General features: G+C 38.0%; 1 long non-coding RNA gene across 1 annotated transcript in view; it reads right to left on the bottom strand.

Moving 5' to 3' along the window:
* The window catches only part of LOC141539509 (uncharacterized), a 177,804-nt gene that overhangs the window by 6,960 nt on the left and 152,267 nt on the right, over positions 1 to 18,577 (bottom strand). The window lies entirely within an intron of this gene.

The raw sequence follows: 18,577 nt of genomic DNA, 5'->3' as shown, positions 1-18,577 counted from the left end.
TTTCATCCCCACCCCCAAGCAGGCTACAGTTAAGAAAGGATATATTTATGTATACAAATGTAGATACACACACAGACACATACATCCCTCTCCCCCACATATACATATACATATCTTTCTGATATCTGCTAACTCCTTGCTTTAATTCTGATCTTAAACTTACTTTTCTATTACTTAACATCCCCCATTCATGGATTCCTCCCTTGTCTTCTTCCCTCACCCTTTGCTTCTCCATCCACCCATTCCCTCCCACTCTTACTTCTTCATAGATTTTGGATGGTGCTGTATGTTCATGATACATATGTAATATTGTCTATTTAACTCATTCTGATCTGAGTAGGTTTTCAGAACTACGAGTCCTCTTTTCCCCTTTAATGTCTGTCTATTCTTTCTCTGTACCTCATTTGAATAACTTAATTACTATTATTACTTTAACTCTGACTCACTCTTTCTTTTGAGCTACCCTCAATCTTAAACATATGTATGGTATATGTTTTCCATGTAAAAAAACAAACATAAACAATTTTTCCATGTTGACTTCCTTGAAAATGATCTTTGATATTAGATCTTAAGTGTTAAATTTTCTATTAAGTTCGGATTTGGTTGATTGAAAGTTCTGAGGGCAGCTAAGTGACGCAGTGGACAGAGCACCAGCCCTGAATTCAGGAGGACCCGAGTTCAAATCTGGTCTCAGACACTTAGTACTTCCTAGCTGTGTGACCCTGGGCAAGTCACTTAACCCCAGCCTCAGGTAAAAAAAAAAAAAAAAAAATATATATATATATATATATACACACACACATATATATTAAATGATTGAAAGTTCTGAAAATCTGAAAATTTGTTGAATGTCCATTTTTCTCATTTAATATCATAAATAATTTTGCTGGATGTGATAGTTTTGGCTACAAGCCTAGTTCTTTTGATTGTCAGTAGATATAATTCCAGGACCTACAGTCTCTTTCTATAATTATTAAGTCCTTACAATTCTAATTGTAGCAGTAGAGTATTTGAATTGTTTTTTTTTTTCTTGTTTCTTGCAAATTTTTCTCTTTGATCTGGTGGTTTCGAAATTTAGCAATAATATTCCCATGTGTTTTCCACAGAGGATTTCATTGAGATGATGATCGGTGCATTTTTTCTTTCTATTTTCTTTTTCTTTTCTATTTTCCTTTCATGTTTTATCAGTCCGGGACAATTTTCTTGGATTATTTCTTGCATTATTGTGTCAATGTGCCAAGGTTTTTTTTTTTTTTTTGTTTTTTTTTGGTCACAACTTTCAGGAAGTCTAACTATTCTTATATTTTCTCTTGACCTGTTCTCCAGATCTGTCATTTTTTTTCTTATACAATGTTTCACATTCTGTTCTATTTTTTCATTCTTTATAATCTGTTTTGTTATTTCTTGGTCTCATAGCTTCACTGGCTTCTCCTTGGCTTAATTTTCAGTTATTTCCATTTTTGAGACTCTATATCTCCTTTTCCAGTTGATTAATTTTTTCTCATAATTTTGTTTTTCTTGTTTTTGTTTTGTTGTTTTGTTGTTTTTTGTTTTGTTTTTGTTTGTTTTGTTTTGTTTTGTTTTTGTTTTGTTTTGTTTAGTTTTTCCTCAATGTCTCTCATTTGATTTTTAAATTCTTTTTTGATTTCTTCTATAAATTCTCTCTGGGAAGGGACCCATTTCATGTTACTCTTTAGGGTATTTTTTTTTTTTTTACTTCAGTGTCCTTCTCTGAAAATGAACCCTAATCTTCCCTATTGCCATAGTAAGTTCCTATGGTGGGATTCTTTCTTCTTTGCCAGTTCATTTTTTTTTTAAATAAAGTGCAAGCACTTTTAATCCTGGGATGGGAGCCCTTCAGGTCTCCCCTCTGACCAAGAACCCCAAACCAAGAGTTCCCCCTCCAGCAAGTGTGCAGCGAGCAGTGTCCTTGCCCCACTGCTTCTGCACTCCTCGGTGCCCCGGGCCTTGTTCTGCAGCACAGCTGGGCCTACCATTCCTAATCAACCAAGCTTCCTTCAGTCTTCCTGGACTCGGCCCTGACTCAATAAAGTAAAGTCTCTGTGGTCCTGCTGGGGCTCCAGCCACACCCAACCAGCCCCAGACTCCCCACTTGGTGTTGCTGAGGAGCAGGCCAGGAGGTATTTGCACCGAACACAGATTAATCTGAGCCTGGGGTCTTTCTTCAGGTCTTCTGGGACTGATCCAGCAGGACCCCAATTCTACCCCAGATCTTCTTGATTTTTTTATCAGTCTATGTTCCCCAGAAGCATAAATTTGTTCTATTTGTGGGGGAAATCTAGAGAGCTTGAAATTTACTAACCTACTTTACTATCTTCCCAGAATCCTCCCAGAAATATTTCTTAAAGATTTACCCAGGTCAAGACCTAATAAGTAAAAGAAATTCTAGGTTCGAGCTAATAGGTGTATTCCTATTTATTGTGTGCAACATCAGGTCCCAGAAAAAAATAGGGTTTTCTCTATTGTCAAGACAAATGATATGGGAATTGACATCTCTCTGAGCAAGAGCAGGGTGACCTACCCAAGACCCTCATTTTAATAGAGCCCATCTGCCCCTCAGGAACTCCTTCTCTTTGAATGACATTAACTGTCATTAGGGAGTCTTGGGTCTAAGAGACATAGCCTAATGATCATTCATTTATTAAAAATATGCTGGCCTTGTTAATGACTAAATTACCCAGAAACTATGTCTCTCGAATTTTTTAATCACCACAGAAGAATGAGACTTCATCACATCAGCCTTGAACTACTGCAAGGTATTTAAGGTGGGTGATTCCCCACTCCTCTCAGGTGCCAAAATGATATTCCTAAAGAGCAACTCTGACGATGTCATTCTCCTTCTCCAGAAACTTTCTTGGTTCCCTATTGCATTCTGGATCAAATATAACATTCTCTTTGGGGAATTAAGGTCTCTCTTCTCCATCTTTCCAATTTTCTTAAAACTTGACATTTTACTCCATATCTAATGACACTGGCTTTCCTACTGTTTCTTGCACAAAACACTCCATCTCCTAACTGGGCATTGCCCCAGCTATCTCCCGTGTATGGAATTCTCTCCTCTTCATCCACACTTTTTGGTTTAGTTGGCTTTCTCTGATGTTAAAATTCGTAATCTAAAAAAAAAAAAAAAAAAAAAAAAAAAAAAAAAAAAAAAAAGCCTTTCCAAAAAAAAAGTCTTCCTTCTAAGAGTATCTCCAATACATCTTATCTGCACAGTTTTTATTTTTGCACGTGGTCTCCTCCATTGGACTGTGAGTTCCTTGAGAGCAGAAGTTGTTTTGGCCTTTCTTTGCATCCCAGTACTTAGCAAAGTCAACCTGGCACATAGTCAGCACTTAATAAATGTTTGTTGACTGACTGAGTGACTATTACAATTTTCTAAGAATGAGGTTTACATTTTTAAACAAGAATTTAGAAGAATGACTATTTTAGGACCATATGGAATTTAAATAATTAACAAATTTCCTTAAGAAGTTGCAGGAAGGACAGCTAGCTACATGGGCAAGTCTTTTAACACCAATTGCCTGCTGTTTTAGGAAACTTTAAGAGTCCATCTCTTTACTCCCTGTCTTCTTTTCCCAGGCTGTAACCCCATGTATGGGAAGAAACACCTCCTTACCTGCTTTGTAGAATTTCCATCTTTCTTTAAAGCTTAGATAAGGTATCATTTCTTTCTTCTAGGAAAACTTTCCTGAGTTTCCTACCATTAAGCAGCTGGTGTTTTTTCTCTTCTGAAATTACCTTGTAATAACTTAGCAGAGCACGTGTTGTCTCCCTTGGATTAAAGTTCCTCAAACGCAGAGATTGGTTCATTTTATCCCTAGTGCCTACCCCAGGGCCTTACCCATATAAGCAAGTTGAATTGCTATATTCAACAATATCTGTTGAATTGGACTGAATCATAAAATAATTTGATACGTATTAGCTCAGAGGCTCATATAGAGATGGGTGGACATGCATATGTTCATAAAATAGCCTTATAAATAGTCATTCATCTAAATGATATAAAAGGTTCCTAATCATATATCATTTTATAACAGCACTTTTTGTTATAGCAGATAACTAGACTGGTGCCAGGGAGTGGCTGAACAAATTAAGGTATAATTTAATGAAAATATAACATGTCATCAGAAAGGACAAAATGGGAAGTTTCAGAGAAGACTAAGAAGACTTTGTGAATTGATGAAGAATAAAATGAACAGTACCAAAGGACCAAGTTATACAATGACTTGCATACTGTAAAGAAAAATAATTGTGACAAGCTTATGAACCTTGTATCACTGCAGTGATCAGATATAACTCCAGAAAAATGGTAAATTTACTTACTTTGCTTTCTTAATTCTAAACTTTTTCAAAATATTTGGATCATTTTATGCTTCCACCAACCCTGAAGCTATGTTATGCTAATAATTAATAATGCTTATGTAATAATTCTAAATAGTTATAACTAATATTATTAATTTTAAAAGTCATTGATTCTAATGATTTAATCACTTTATCTATGTTTTGTATCTCACTCACAGTTTATGACAGCGCTTTAAGCTTCTGGAGGATAGGGACTATTTCAGTTTTGCCCTTGTATTCCCAGTCCTTGCCAGTTAGTCTCTGACATCTAGTAGGTGTTTAATAAATACTTATTGGTTGACTTCAGCTCACAATAAACAATTGTGTTTTATTTTGTTTCTTTTTGCTGGTGTTGGTGGTGGTGCTTTGGTTTGTTTAGTTGGGGTTTTTTCCATTTTTTGTTTTTGTTTTGTTTTGGGTTGAGTTTTGTTCTTTGTTCATTTGTTTGCTTGTTTGTTTAAATGGAAGGGACTGGGGGAGAGCCAAAATTCTCTGCTCAGTTTTGCTTTTTTCTTGATTGGCAAAACTGGTTTTAAAGGAATCCTCAAATCAGCAGGAGAAAAGATAATAAAGAGTGAAACATTATGGATCCAAGTCCAACTTAATCAAGCACTCGTTTAAGAAGAAAAAGGAAAGTGAAAACTGATGCTGTGTTATCTGCCTCAGTACACCATAAGCTGAAAAAGACCTGGAAAGAGCCTGCTGGTTCAGTTCAGTTCAGATAATTCTTTTGATATACATTCTACTGTCGTCATTTCTTTCTTCTGTAGTATTTCAGCAAGCAGGGAAATGCGTGAGAATGCCAGATTTCTTTGTAGACCAAACGTAAGATGAGATGCTCTGACTATGACTGGGAGCCTGAAGATACCTTTGTACCAGAGAGAAGGAGACAGGACATGATCAAGGATCAGTTAGAAAGATGAAGATAGAAAAGAACAGAGACCAGAGAGAAGAGATAAAGGGGAGGGGAGAGTGTAGGCAAACAAGACAGAGGAGGACGTGATGGCCAGACATTGATTAGCCACATCAAAAGGATGACATTCCCTCAGAAAGAAACTTGGTCCAATAAATACATCCCTTCGTTGCAGACACATGATCTTGGGGGCTCCCTAAAGAAATTTTTAAATGGAGGGGTGGAAAATCCCGAGCAAGGTTTTGATCACGAATTGAAATCCTTACCCAATGGCCTGATTGCCCAAAGGAGCAGACTTAGTTCAGCAAAAGCCTCCAGCTGTCTGACGGGGCAAGTCATCCAGAGGGAGAGGCTTGGAGGGAAAAGGGGAGTGGAGTAAGGATGGGAGAGAAAGCCATGGCTGCAAGGAGCCAACCAGGAAATCAAAACCAAAACAGTAAGGGCACCTATGTCTGTCCCACAAGTGGTCCCAAAGCCCAAAGGGAAAAACTGGGTTCCGATGCCCACAATGGTGATGAATGAACCACAAAACAAACTCTTGAATGATTCCCCTTATCCTCAATTAAAACTTATTTTTTAAAGCCAGCTCAGAACTTCCCCTCTTTACATACTTCTTCCTGTTGTGGGTAAGATGAGTTGGAGATTGTTGACATAAGGAATGGACTGAGCATGTTCATTTAAAATCAGAAAAGATCTGAACCTGGAGCACGAATCTGAAATGAACTGGAACCTGGAAAAAGAAAAAAGAGCCATTGAAGAAGTTTGACTCTGGAAGATCTTTTCTTCACATTCCTTTAGGCTTTGGAAGGAGTCTAAGTGTGATCCTCAAAATAGGGCAAAGAACTCTGAAATCTTTAAAGATGAATTGAGTTCAAGCATGAGGAGCTCGATGGACGGAGAATTTGGGAATCTGAGAGACCTGGATTCAAGTTCTGACTGGCCAGTACTAGTTGTGTGACTTTAGGAAAGATATTTAATCTCTCAGTCTCTCCTGGCAACTCTCAAAGACTAAATTACAAAGCAAGTGCTATTTAGCCCTGGTAGATGGAGCTCCTCAAGAAGAGTTCTCAATGCCAACTAAATCACATAAAGTGCCCTGGTCTGATTTCCCAGCTCCCTCTTCACTATCCTATCCCTGTCCCCCCAGTAATTTTCAGTGGCTACAGAATCTCTGGGAAGTAGAAGGTTTTTTTTTTTTTAAATCTGATTTTCCATGGAGTTAAGATCACAGAGTTGTCAGGAGTTTTGAGAGCATCTAGTGCAACTCTTGTTTTTCAGATAGAGAACGTGGAGGTCAGAGTGGTTAAATATCCAAGCTCTCACCAAGAGATATCAGAACCAGGATTCAAAATCAAGTCTTCTAATCTCCAACTGTTATTTTCACTATTTCATATGTTTTAAATATCTTACAATCTTTTAGTTATTTCAACCACACAGACTTTGTTTCTGATGAGACGCTAATCTTATCAACCAATACAGGCTCTATCAAAGTGTGTCCAATTAATTAATGAAATGGCTAGAACAAGGCATCCTTATTTAATGAATTGGTTACTTTCCTCCTCCTGCAAACTGCTGGTTGTTGTTCAGACTTTTCATGACCCCATTTGTTTTTTGTTTTTTGTTTTCTTTTTTTTGTTTTGTTTTGTTTTTTGAAAAAGATACTAGAGCGATTTTCCTTTTTCCTTCAACTCATTTGTGAGATGAGGAAACTGAGGCAAACAAGATTAAATGACCTGTCACTCAGTAAATCAGTGACTGAGGCCAGATTCGAACTCCCTGACTCCTGGCATGGGGCTGTATTCACTGATCCATCAAACTGCTGGAGTTCTCTGCTAATCCATTCTCTCTGCTGATCTTTGAGGTTCTTATCTCTGATAAGTTGTTCTCTGTTGGGTCTCTGCTGAACGCACAACTGACAGATGTTTCCAGAAGAGTTAGGGCACTTTTATCTCATAGCCCCAGGGGTTATCTCAGGTTTTCCTGATTTCAATCCCTAGCCACCCAGAGAAGATAGAATCTTTTACTTCCAGAGCTCCTGCCATCCCCATCTACCTCTCTTCCAGTGTCCTGATTGGCTGAAATATATCCAATCATGTTTCACTTTCCTCTCTGCATCTTCTGGACTTTCACATTGATATTTTAATCTCTCCTCATTTTCTATAATCAGATCAACACTGCTATTGCTATCAGAAAGTGTGTCAATCTATTCCCTTAGGGCTCCATTCTCCATTCCTGGGTTTGTATCTCCATTGCTTGGCCCATAGTCATATGCTTAATAAATGCTCTTTTATTCATTTATTCAGATAATCTCCTAGGTATTATTCTTCTATCTCAGTTGCCACTTCCTGGATAGCCAAACTCTTTGAGTAAAATAGCCTATAACTCCCATCATTCATCTGGTCCATGCAAATCAACCTGGGGACTTCACCTAGCAAGACCTGAAAAGAGTTGGGAAGGTCGAGGACTTTTGATCTGCTTTTTTCTGCAACAAAGGCACCGTTCCTTAAATTCCAAGTCAAAATTGGATTCCCCAGAAGTTCATTTGTAAAACTCCATACTGCATCGGGTCTTAATAAAGCACATTGTCGTTGGTCTTCTTTAAAAGGAAGAATGAACAGCATTCTTGCCATTTACAAATGGGATAGCTGAGGCCCAATTCCCATCCGTCCCCCAGCCCCTACTCTGAATGGCCATATCACTATCTCCATGGAGATGCACATGCACTCATCCAGGTGGAGAGTTTGATGGCATATTCTTGAATTCCTTTGTTGTTTTTGTTCAGTCATTTCAGTAAGGACCAACATTCTGTGACTCATTTGGGTTTTTAGTGCAAAAACTAAGCACATTTGAAGTTTTGTTGGCAAAACCACTGAAGGGCTTTGTCATTTCTTTCTCCAGCTCATTTTATAGCTAAGGTAACAGAGGCAAACAGGGTTAAGTGACTTGCTCAGGATCTCAGGCTAGGAAATGTCTGAAGCTGGATTTGAACTCTGGTCTTCCTGACTCCAAACCTGGTACTCTATCTACTGCACTACCCAGCTGCTTTTTTTTTCTTTAGAAAATAAATTTTAAAAATCCAATTTACCACTTAAAAAAAATGGTGTGGAGATTGGTGTCAGAAAACAAAACAAAACAAAACACCAAGGCTTTTGTGGAAAAGTATTAGTGGGATTTAGGAAGATAGACAAAGATTATCTCTCTCTGAACAGGGGAAAGGATTAGGGAAAGAAAATTAGGAGAATAGGAGCCAGAGCTCTTCCACTGTCTCTTTTTCCTGGAGAGAAGTCGCTACATGCTTCTCAGTGAAGCCGGTAAAAATGCAACTAAATCATTTGGTGGAGACAGAACCATTTACCTGGCAGACAGACAGATTTTTTTTTCTGCACGCAAGGACATTGTGGCTTGCTTCTCTTTTTGCAAGCAGAAAAGGGCCAGGAACAACAACCTTCTTGGTGGATACTTTTGGCCCTGGGCTGTTTGGTGGGATGGCATGTGGAGGAAGCAGAGAGAAGGGAAGGGTATGAAATAATAGAAATTGAAATAGGACTACTATACTATATACTTCATCATTGGAGTATATCCTAAAATATCTACGTAGTTGCTTGGATAGAACTTAGGTTCTGGAGTCCAGAAGACTTGAAGGAAATAACTGTTTATGCCCCCTAGGTGCCAGGCACATTACAAATATCTCATTTGAACTTTACAACAACTCTGGGAGGAAAGTATTATTATCCCCATTTTGCAATTGAGGAAACGGAGGGAAATGGAGGTTAAGTAACACAACTGAATTTCAATTTGGATTTTCCTGATTCCAGGCCCAGCTCACTATATCCGTTGGGACCAGCTAGCCCGAGTTCAAAATCTATCCTGTTACTAGCTCTGTGGCAGTTCACTTGACTTCTCTCTCAGCCTCAGTTTCCTCATTTGTAAAATGTATTCAATAATATACTAGCTCCTCCACAGGAGGTACAAGATTCTTTGTAAGTTCTAAAGGACTATAGAAATATGAGCTGCTGCTATTATTAGACCAGTGCCATCCTGTCTGTGAAGTAATTCCGTTTTTTAAGAGGAGCTTGAAGGGGAAAAGAAAGACAAAGGAAAGACAAGACTTTTCCAATTTTACAAACTGCTTAAGGAGCCCAGGCTTAAAGTACTTAATGCAGCATCAAGGACTATTTTATGACAAAGTTGCTATTGATTCAAAACTAAGCATTCCTGGGTCCAAGCCCACTGAGCTTTATACCATTAATAAGCCCCTAGGACCTAGTCCTGTGCACAGAAAGTACACCATGTTGCAGTCACTTTTGTGGCTGCATATTCCATTTTACAGCTAGGGAAACTGAGGCACATGGAAATAAAATGGCATTTTTGTTTCCTGGTACATTTTTAATCCTTCCAAGGAGGAGGAAGCTCCAGAAATATCCATGCTTCTCTCACCTTATGCTGTCGTTGCAAAGTTAAGTACAGAATAATTTTGATGAGTTGAGAAAATTAAGGGGAAAAATGGCATATCTTGCCCAAGTTAAGTCAACTTAAGAGAAACCTGCTTCTCTGACTAGACACCCTCTCCTCCTCCCCATACCTACCCCCTCCAGCCATCAACAAAGCCCTCTGAGCTATAGAAGTACAAAATTACAAAATGGCATTATTACTAATGCAGGCTAGAAAGCAGCAGGTTCTAACACCTTAGCTGCCACTTCCCATAATGGCAGCTCAAATAGCTTGAAGTTAATTAAAATCTGTTTGCCGCAGCTAGGTGTGTCAGCAGAACATTAGTTAATGCCCGTAAGGAGATCAAACCCAGGAAACATTTAAATATGATCTCGGGCCCAGTGTGAAACGCAAATCATTTCCATCACGGGGTTCGGGGAAAGGGGAGGGAGAAGGAAAAAACAAGGGAAAACAATAGCACATTGAAACCAGTTATGCAATGAAGTCTCCAGTGATCAAAGCCATCTCTGGCTTTTAATTAACACAACAAGGAATTTGGCTTAAGGAAACTGCTGCATGCTTGCTGACTGCCTGAGGAAGCCCCATCTTTGCTCTGCTCTCCCCAGGAATATGGGGGGAAGAAGGTGACAGCTTGGGTGGTTGAGGAAGAGAAACCTACCTCAAACCTTATGCTAGAAATGGGCTCTGTTCTATGTGGTCTGAGCAGAAATCCTGGTCAGAAGCTTCTTAGCGAAGCCCATTAGACAGAAAGTACAGAAAGCCTGTTCCTCTATCTAATTAAGCACAATTTTTGGTTCTGGGTCCACTGAAAGTAGGAAAGAGAATTTAGTTTTGCAAAATGAGAGCAGACCCTTTATTAAGGTAGTTCAGCATAAAGCCTTAAAGTTTTAGAATACAAAGACCTGGATTCAAATCTGAACAAACCCCATTCCCTTTAGACCTCAGTTTTTCTCATCTGATGAATAAATATGTTGGAGTAAATAATTTATAAAGTCCCTTTCAGCTCTAAATCTATGACCCTGATTCTCCTCCTCTTGAATTATTTCCATTCTATGGCACCCACAATAACTGAGCTTTCTCGTAAAAATATTTCATCTTTTCTTATCCTCTTTTACTACTACTAATAATATTAATAATAAATAATGATGATGGTAACAACAGTGATGATGATACTGATGATGACAGACAGCATGGTATAGTATCTGGAGAGCTATTCTCAAAGCCAAGGAGACTCTGCGTTCAAGGGCTAGTTCTGACACAAACTGCCTGAAAGATCATCGACTAGTCCCATCTAAGTTCTAAAAGATCCCATCTGGTTCTTAGTTAAAATATCAGTCCTCTAGACCCGTGGGGTCAAACACAAATAGAAATGGCAGCCAGTAAAACATATATAAGGATCTCTGTACCTGCCTCTTGGATTAGAAAATCACATATTAACATTATCTATGTTTTATTATATTTTTATTTATTTTGTTAAATATTTCCCAATTCATTTTAATCTGGTTGGACTGCACCAGGATAATTATGGGCCATATGCATAACAGGGTCCTGTTTGAAACTTCTGTTCCAGGCAATTCTCTGAGACTATATGTTTTAGAGAAGGTATTTCATTGGGAAGAGAAAGCATTTCATCATTCAGTGGTTCCCCACTGCAATGGAATAACAGGTTCAGTCCCAGTCTATAACAAAAACAGTGCTTTAAGGTTCACTTTCTTATTCTTTCTCCCAGGCTGAATGATCTCTCATTTTTCCTGACATAAAAGGCTATGAGAAGAACTGGAACACTCACTCCTTGCTCTCTACTAACATGTTCAGACTTTCCATTCTCCACCATTATTCAACAAACACATTTCCCCTATTCATACTTACTTCATGTGTCCAAATCCTTTTGGCCGTCATTTATGGTCCTCCAGGTGACTTTTCCCATTCCCCCATAAACACAGTATCTTTTTTCCCCACCCCAAGCTGTAACCATTTTGGATATTCTGATCCTTTCCCCCAGTTTCTCAGTCCCCTCAAGCATCCATGATTTTTATCTCCCACTTTCAGCAGACAGGGACACAGAAACAAGTCAGTCAGTTGGTCCCCAAACAATAATAATTGTGAAGTGTTATACACTGCACTTGGAGAAGATATAAAAGGAAGAGGAGACAAGCTCACAAACTTTGGAGATTGTAGTTAAACAAAGCAGTTCAATGTCACGTCAAGATAGTAAAAGACAGAAAAAAAAGAACAAGTGAGAAAAATGATTTGAAGTAAGCAGCAGGACATCAACAAGGATGCAAAGCGGATGACCAGGATAGTGAAGGGCCTTGAGATCAAGCAATGTGTGGATCAGACAGTGGTACTGGAGATGTCTAATCCAGGGAAGAGAAGACCTGGGGGTCAAGAAATCTGTCTTCATACGTTTGGAAGGTTGCTGTGAGCAAGCAAAATTGGATGTGATGGGTACAGGTCCAAGATGCATGTGGAATAAGGCTTAATTGATTGAGAAATTGGCATTGCTATCCATACCCCCATGCACTTAGAGTTAAATTTGCTGAGCTGTGGTCCCTCATTCCTCATTCTTTATTAAATAATTTAGAAAACACTTTGATTTTAGAGGTCTTAAAATCACAGGCAGTGGAGCAATCTTTTAAGTACTATGTCCTCTCTTTGTCTGAAACTCAGCATAAACTTGAGCCCTTCAATTAGAATGTGTATTTTGCTCATGAAGGAGCCACATGTCTATGGAGTTAGAGGTGATAAAGGCCAAATACTTATATTGTTCTCCATTGGCATCTGTCCTCTCCTTATGACTGCCATGCTTGTGACACTATGCTGCTTTTTGGGGAATAACTCTCTCCCCTTTTGCCCTACAGCCATCATTCAAATGAAACTTGTTTTATTCAGCCCCAGAGATCAGAACTTGTTGCAATGGGAGAAAGTCGTGGAAAGGAAGATTTAATTTTAACATCAGGAAAAATAGAACAAAACAAAATGAAATTATTTGAAAGTAGAATGGGCTGCCTCGAGAGATCTCCCTCAGAAAAGCTGCTCAAAAGGACCATCAGCTGGTTTTTAAGATGCTCATACTTCAGTCGAGATGGCCTCTGAGATCCCTTAGTGCTGAAATTCTATGTGAACATTGATAGAATACGGAATTATCTAAGATTAGTGCATCTCCTGCTACTATGAGTGAGATGTGCAAATTTAATGACATCTACATTACAAATGTTCATATGAACTATTTGTGCTCAACTTGTGAGTCTGGTCGGCTGAATATTTTGTTTCTTGATCCCGATATAATGGTGTTATTTTGGTTTTCCTTAAGACTGAAAGACAAGAATGATGTTCCTAAAAGGCTTAGAAAGTGGTTGTTTAATACAATATTCTATTCCCTTTTTGCTTATTGTTGTATCAGAAAAAATGTTTTGGTCTAAAATGTGTATTGGATTTATCTATTATTGTTGATGCACTGAATTTAATACTTCCAAAAAGATGGTAAACTAAGGAACTTGATCAGAATTTCAGGTTGGAGTTAAAAGAAGCTGATCATAACTTTGGGTTTTGGAACACAAATATTACTTCCCGTATGTGAAAATATGGTATACAATCAGAATGAGAGATTTTAGAACTAGATGGCACCTGCAAGTTTATCCAGTCCTTTCTCTGTCTACTGTAGGAATTCCCTCTATAATATATTCCTGTCAGTTCATCATCCAACTTGTCTGTCAGCTCTGTTAGTAAATGCTTCTCTCCTTTAATACACTTCCTACTACACTAAATTATCCCTTTCTCATTATTGATCGTAAGTGCAGATCTGACATTTCTTAACTTGAGACTTGAAAAGGGCACTTAAGCAAGCAAAGGAAGATTTGCATTTAATGGAACAGTTCTTTAAAGAAAGTAAATGAATCAAGGTGAGGGGCTAAGAACAGAATGTTCTTATGAAAATGCAAACCTCCAAATCTGGTGTAGCATGTGCATACACATGGATACATGTACACACACACACAAATTAGTCAATGTGATTCAATCAAGTTTGGTTTTATTTTCCTGAGATGGCCCAGCAAAACCTGGAGGGCACAATTCACAAATCTGGTTTAAAGAATCAATTAAGGGTCAAAGAACCACAGAATATGAGAGTTGGGAAGAAACTCGAGGGGTTGTCTAGCCCAACTCACACCTGAACATGAGTTCCCTCAATATTCCTAATAGGTGATGACCTAACCTTTGCAGAGAATTATTCCAGAGGTGGTGCAGTGGATCAGCCCTGAATTCAGGAGGACCTGAGTTCAAATCTGGTCTCAGACTGTGTGACCCTGTGCAAGTCACTTAATCCCAATTGCCTCAGGAAAAAAAAAGAAAGAAAGAAAAAGAAAAAGAAAATTGTACCTTGATGAAGAACTCATTACCCACAAAGCCACCTATTTATACCTCTGGACAGCTCTAAGTGCTAAGGAACATCTATCCCACATGAGGGATGGAAATTTTCTTCTCTTCAGCTTCTACTCATTGCTCCTAAATCTTCCAAATGGCATCAACATATCCAATTAGTTTCCAAGTCTTTCTCCTTCTGCCTCCATGACATCTTCCACAATTGATCTCTTTCTCTTTATTTCCACAGCTATCGTCCTAGTTCAGTCTCTTCTCCACTCATCTAGATTCTCACAGTAATCTCTTAATTGATCTTCTTGCCTCAAGTTTCCCCACATTTTAGTCCAAGTGATTTTCCTAAAGAACAGATAGGACTATGGGACTTGGCCAATTTCATTAGCTATTTTTCACAGTTAATTTCATTAAATATTGCCTCCAAAATAAAACACAAACTTCTTTTCAAACCCTTCACAATCTGGCTCAAACCAACCTTTGAAGTGTCAGTCAGTGCACGACTCACTCCTGCATTCTGTATGGCCTCTTTCTCTTCATGCATCCTCACTTCTGCCCTGCTCCCTCTCTTCTTAAATGCAGATCAGGAGCCCTCTTCTACAGGAAGCTTTTCTGATTCCCTCAGTTGTCAGTCCCCTTCCTCCCTAAATACTTTGTCCTTAACTACCTTGTTTTTCTCCTCTTTATGTTTATTATATTATCCTGCATTAGGCAGAGAAAGGACTGGATAAAGTTGCAGGTGCCATCTAGTTCTAAGAACCTACAATTCTGATTGTATACCACATTTTCACATATAGGAAGTAGTATTTGTGCTTGTTGTGTTGTGTTCAAACCCAATATTGTTATTATGTTTATTATATCACATATATATATACATATATGTGGATATAGATTTATGGACACACACACCACATATATGTTGTGTATGTGTGTATACATGTACACATATATACGTACATGCATGCATTTATTTATATATTAATATAATATTATAATAAATATATTAATGTAATATGATTATGTATAATATAAAATTAACTTCTTGAAAACAGTAATTGTTCCCTTTACTTGTACCCCCAATTCCTAAGATGTATGTTGTTGTTGTTGTTCAGTAGTTTTAAGCTGGGTCTAACTCTTCATGACCCAATTTGGGGTTTTCTTGGCAAAGATACTTGTTTGTCATTTCCTTCTTCAGCTCATTTTACAGAAGAGGAAATGGAGGCAAACAGGATTGAGTTACCCAGAGTCACATAACTAGTAAGTGTCTGAGGCCAGATTTAAATGCAGGAAGATGAGTCTTCCTGACTCCAGATCCATCACTCTGTCCACTGGGTCACCTAGCTGCCCCATCTCACACATAATGGCTGTTTAATGCATATCGTTGATTGATTTATTAGTAGAGAAGAGGAGAAAAAAAGGAGAGAAGGAAGTAGCATAGGGAAAAAGAGGAGAAAGGACAGTAAGAAAAGTAAAGGCAAGAAGATGGAAAATGAAAAGGAGAGAAGTGAGGAGGAAGAGGAAGAGGAAGAAGAAATAGTAAGAGGAAGGAGGAGAGAAAAAGACATCTGAAAGTCCTTTTTCAACTGAGAGGCAACACTTAATCCTACCTGTCTAATTCTTCATGCATCTGAAGAGTCTGACTTTAATTAATTATGGGATTTCATTTAAATTATATTTTTCCATCGCTAAAAGATGTTAAATTTCCTCTTTAATATTCACACATTGCCCAGAAGCTCCTAGTTTCCTAGGATTCATGATACAAATTTAACATCTCTTTACAATGATTTCCTATCACTTTACTTTTGGCAAGCAAAAACATGAACAAGTTTCCTTTTCATCATCTTAGAGATGAGCTCCCAGCACAAAAGAGAGGTAGGTGCTTACAGAGACAGAGACCCTTCACCTTGGATTTTCTAAGACAGTTGCATTTTCATAAAAAGAAAATGCATTGTTGCAAAATTGTGTAAAAGAACGTCATTGTCAGAAAGTGTTTCTTCCCCTCACCCAACTATGAAGAGACAGAGATAGAAAAATTCCTTTCTATTCAAGTATATTCAGGACTGTAGCATCCGGGCCACTTTCCTGTTTTTCTTCTTTGATGCCTTTTTATATATCTAATAAGTCTGGGCCATGAGATAGAAAAGTTTTTACTGCCTTCTGATTTTTAGGGAGGGAAGAGTTGGTGTAAATACATATTTGATCACAGGGATATGTCAATTTCTTAAATTTCTTATCTTCCCAATTTCCTTAAAACTGGGAGAGAGTATTTCACACAGAGGGTCAGCATTTTAACCTGGTATTTCTTGCCCTCTTTAACAAAATTCCATAAACCTCTATACCTCCAATGTATGATTTAGTTGCCCCTTGAAGGCATTCCACAGGCTGTCCATAATTTAACTATATCTCTTCCTTCCCTCAACATTTTGGCATACTACTGACCAGGCCACAGTATTGTTTCTGGAGATTGCAGACTTCTTTTTTTCCCTCCTTACTTTCCCTTTGATAACAGGGCACTGGGATTCCCTAGTTGTCTGATTCCATACAATAATTTTATGAAATTAATTCCATTTATATACACCCCTACTTTTTTGTAGTAGCCAAAAACTGGGAACAAACTAGATGTCCAATAGTTGGATTATGGCTAAACAAATTGTTGTACATATACATAAGAGAACATTTCTGTACTATAAGAAACAATATTTGTGAAGAATGCAGAAAAATATGGGGAGACATATGAACTAATGCAAAGTAAGCAGAATCACGAAAACAATAGATGCAATGCTACAAAAATGTAAATGGAGATAAAAAAGAAAACTGAATACTAAGTAATTATAATACTGCAAAGAACAGATGAGAAAATATATCTTCCTCCTTTCTTTGTAGAGGTAAGAAACTATGGATATGGAATATGTGCAGGATATTGTTAGGCTGAATTGATGGGTTAGTTATTTTTGCTGAAATTACTTTTTTTCCCTCTCTTTTTATTCTATGTTACATGATATAGCTCTCTCGGTGGACTTGGAAGAACAATCTATTTGAAAATGAAGATGATGCAAAAACAAAAAATAGCAATAAAATATATCTAAAAGATAAGACATCAAAAAAATGTCCATTGCTTCCAAAAAGATAGATAACTCTGGGACTGATAAATCAATAATTCAATACAAAAATTTAGTACTTTCTGAATGTTGAATACTGTGAGGAATCCCCAAAATGGACAATGCTTTCACTCTTATCTATCTCACAATCTTCTTGGAGAATCAGGACTTATTAAAGCGAGCCAGTGCAGAAATAACTGCTGAAGTGAGAGACGGGGATAATAAATGCTACAGGGATTTGGAGGGAGTGTCCTAGACTTATCGCATATAGGCTTCATGAAATAGATAGGATTTGACCTAGACTTAAAGGATATAAAGATTTCAGTTAAGGGAAAATGAGATGCTTTAGAGAAAGCATATTTCACCTGCTGCAGTTATAATGATGGAAGATAGTATATAGTAATAGAAAGAGTACTTAGTCTTAAAAGCAGGAGGCATGGGTTCAATAGTAGCTCTGCTTCTTACTAAGGAAGGGACATTTCTGGATCTAAATTTCCTCTGTCAAGTAATGAAGAAATGGGATCATGGTCCTGAACAGACTCAGACAAGAAAGCTCACTCGGTGACAAATAGAAGGGTTTGGATTTTAATGCAATCCTTTCCATTTTAAAAAGTTTTTTTAATATTTCCTGTTTCTTATATTACCATTTTGTGGCTATTCAGTCATTCAGTCATGTCTTTCTGACTACAGGCCCAAGGCTCTATTCACTGAGCCCTCAGCCGCCTCCTTTTAACCCCCAACCATTTATTCTCTGTCTACCTCTGGCATCTGGCCTACAAGTGTCCAATAGTTTCTGCACAGTTGTACAGGGGACAAGTCATCTGAGCTCCCTCGTCTTTAGTTCCCTCATCTATAAAGTGAGGGAGTTGGAGCAGATGTCCTCAAGTGTATAACCGGGATAACTATCACCTTATGAATTATTGAGATCTTTCCCTTTTGGAATAGAAGAAAACTATATCTTTCTAAAAAAAACTCAATGTGAATGTCCAGGACAGCCTGTTGGGGAAGATGGAATAAAGCCCTGGGCTCAGTGTCAGAAAAACTGTGTTAATGGTCCACCTCAGCCATTTCCTAACTGTGACCCTGGCAAATCACTCAAACTCTCAACCGCAAGTTTCCTCCTATCTAAAATGGGGATCATCAAACCTCCAAAGAGTTGTTATAGGGATCAGTCAATGAACAGGCAATTTATAGACCAGCAGATGTGTGTCAGGACAAATGAAATTGCATTTGTAGGATGCTTGCCCAACCTAAAATACTCTGAATGGCAGTCGTCAATAGAGATCATGGAGCACAAGTGCCTTTTGTTATAGATGCAGACACTAAGGTAGGGAAAAGTCGTGGCTTATTTTGTGTTCTTTTGGAGATGGTTTTCCCC

Source organism: Sminthopsis crassicaudata, chromosome 4 (genome assembly GCF_048593235.1).
Source record: "Sminthopsis crassicaudata isolate SCR6 chromosome 4, ASM4859323v1, whole genome shotgun sequence".
NCBI lineage: Eukaryota > Metazoa > Chordata > Mammalia > Dasyuromorphia > Dasyuridae > Sminthopsis > Sminthopsis crassicaudata.
The sequence above is the reverse complement of the archived record's forward strand: the minus strand, read 5'-3'. Positions and strand labels throughout refer to the sequence as shown.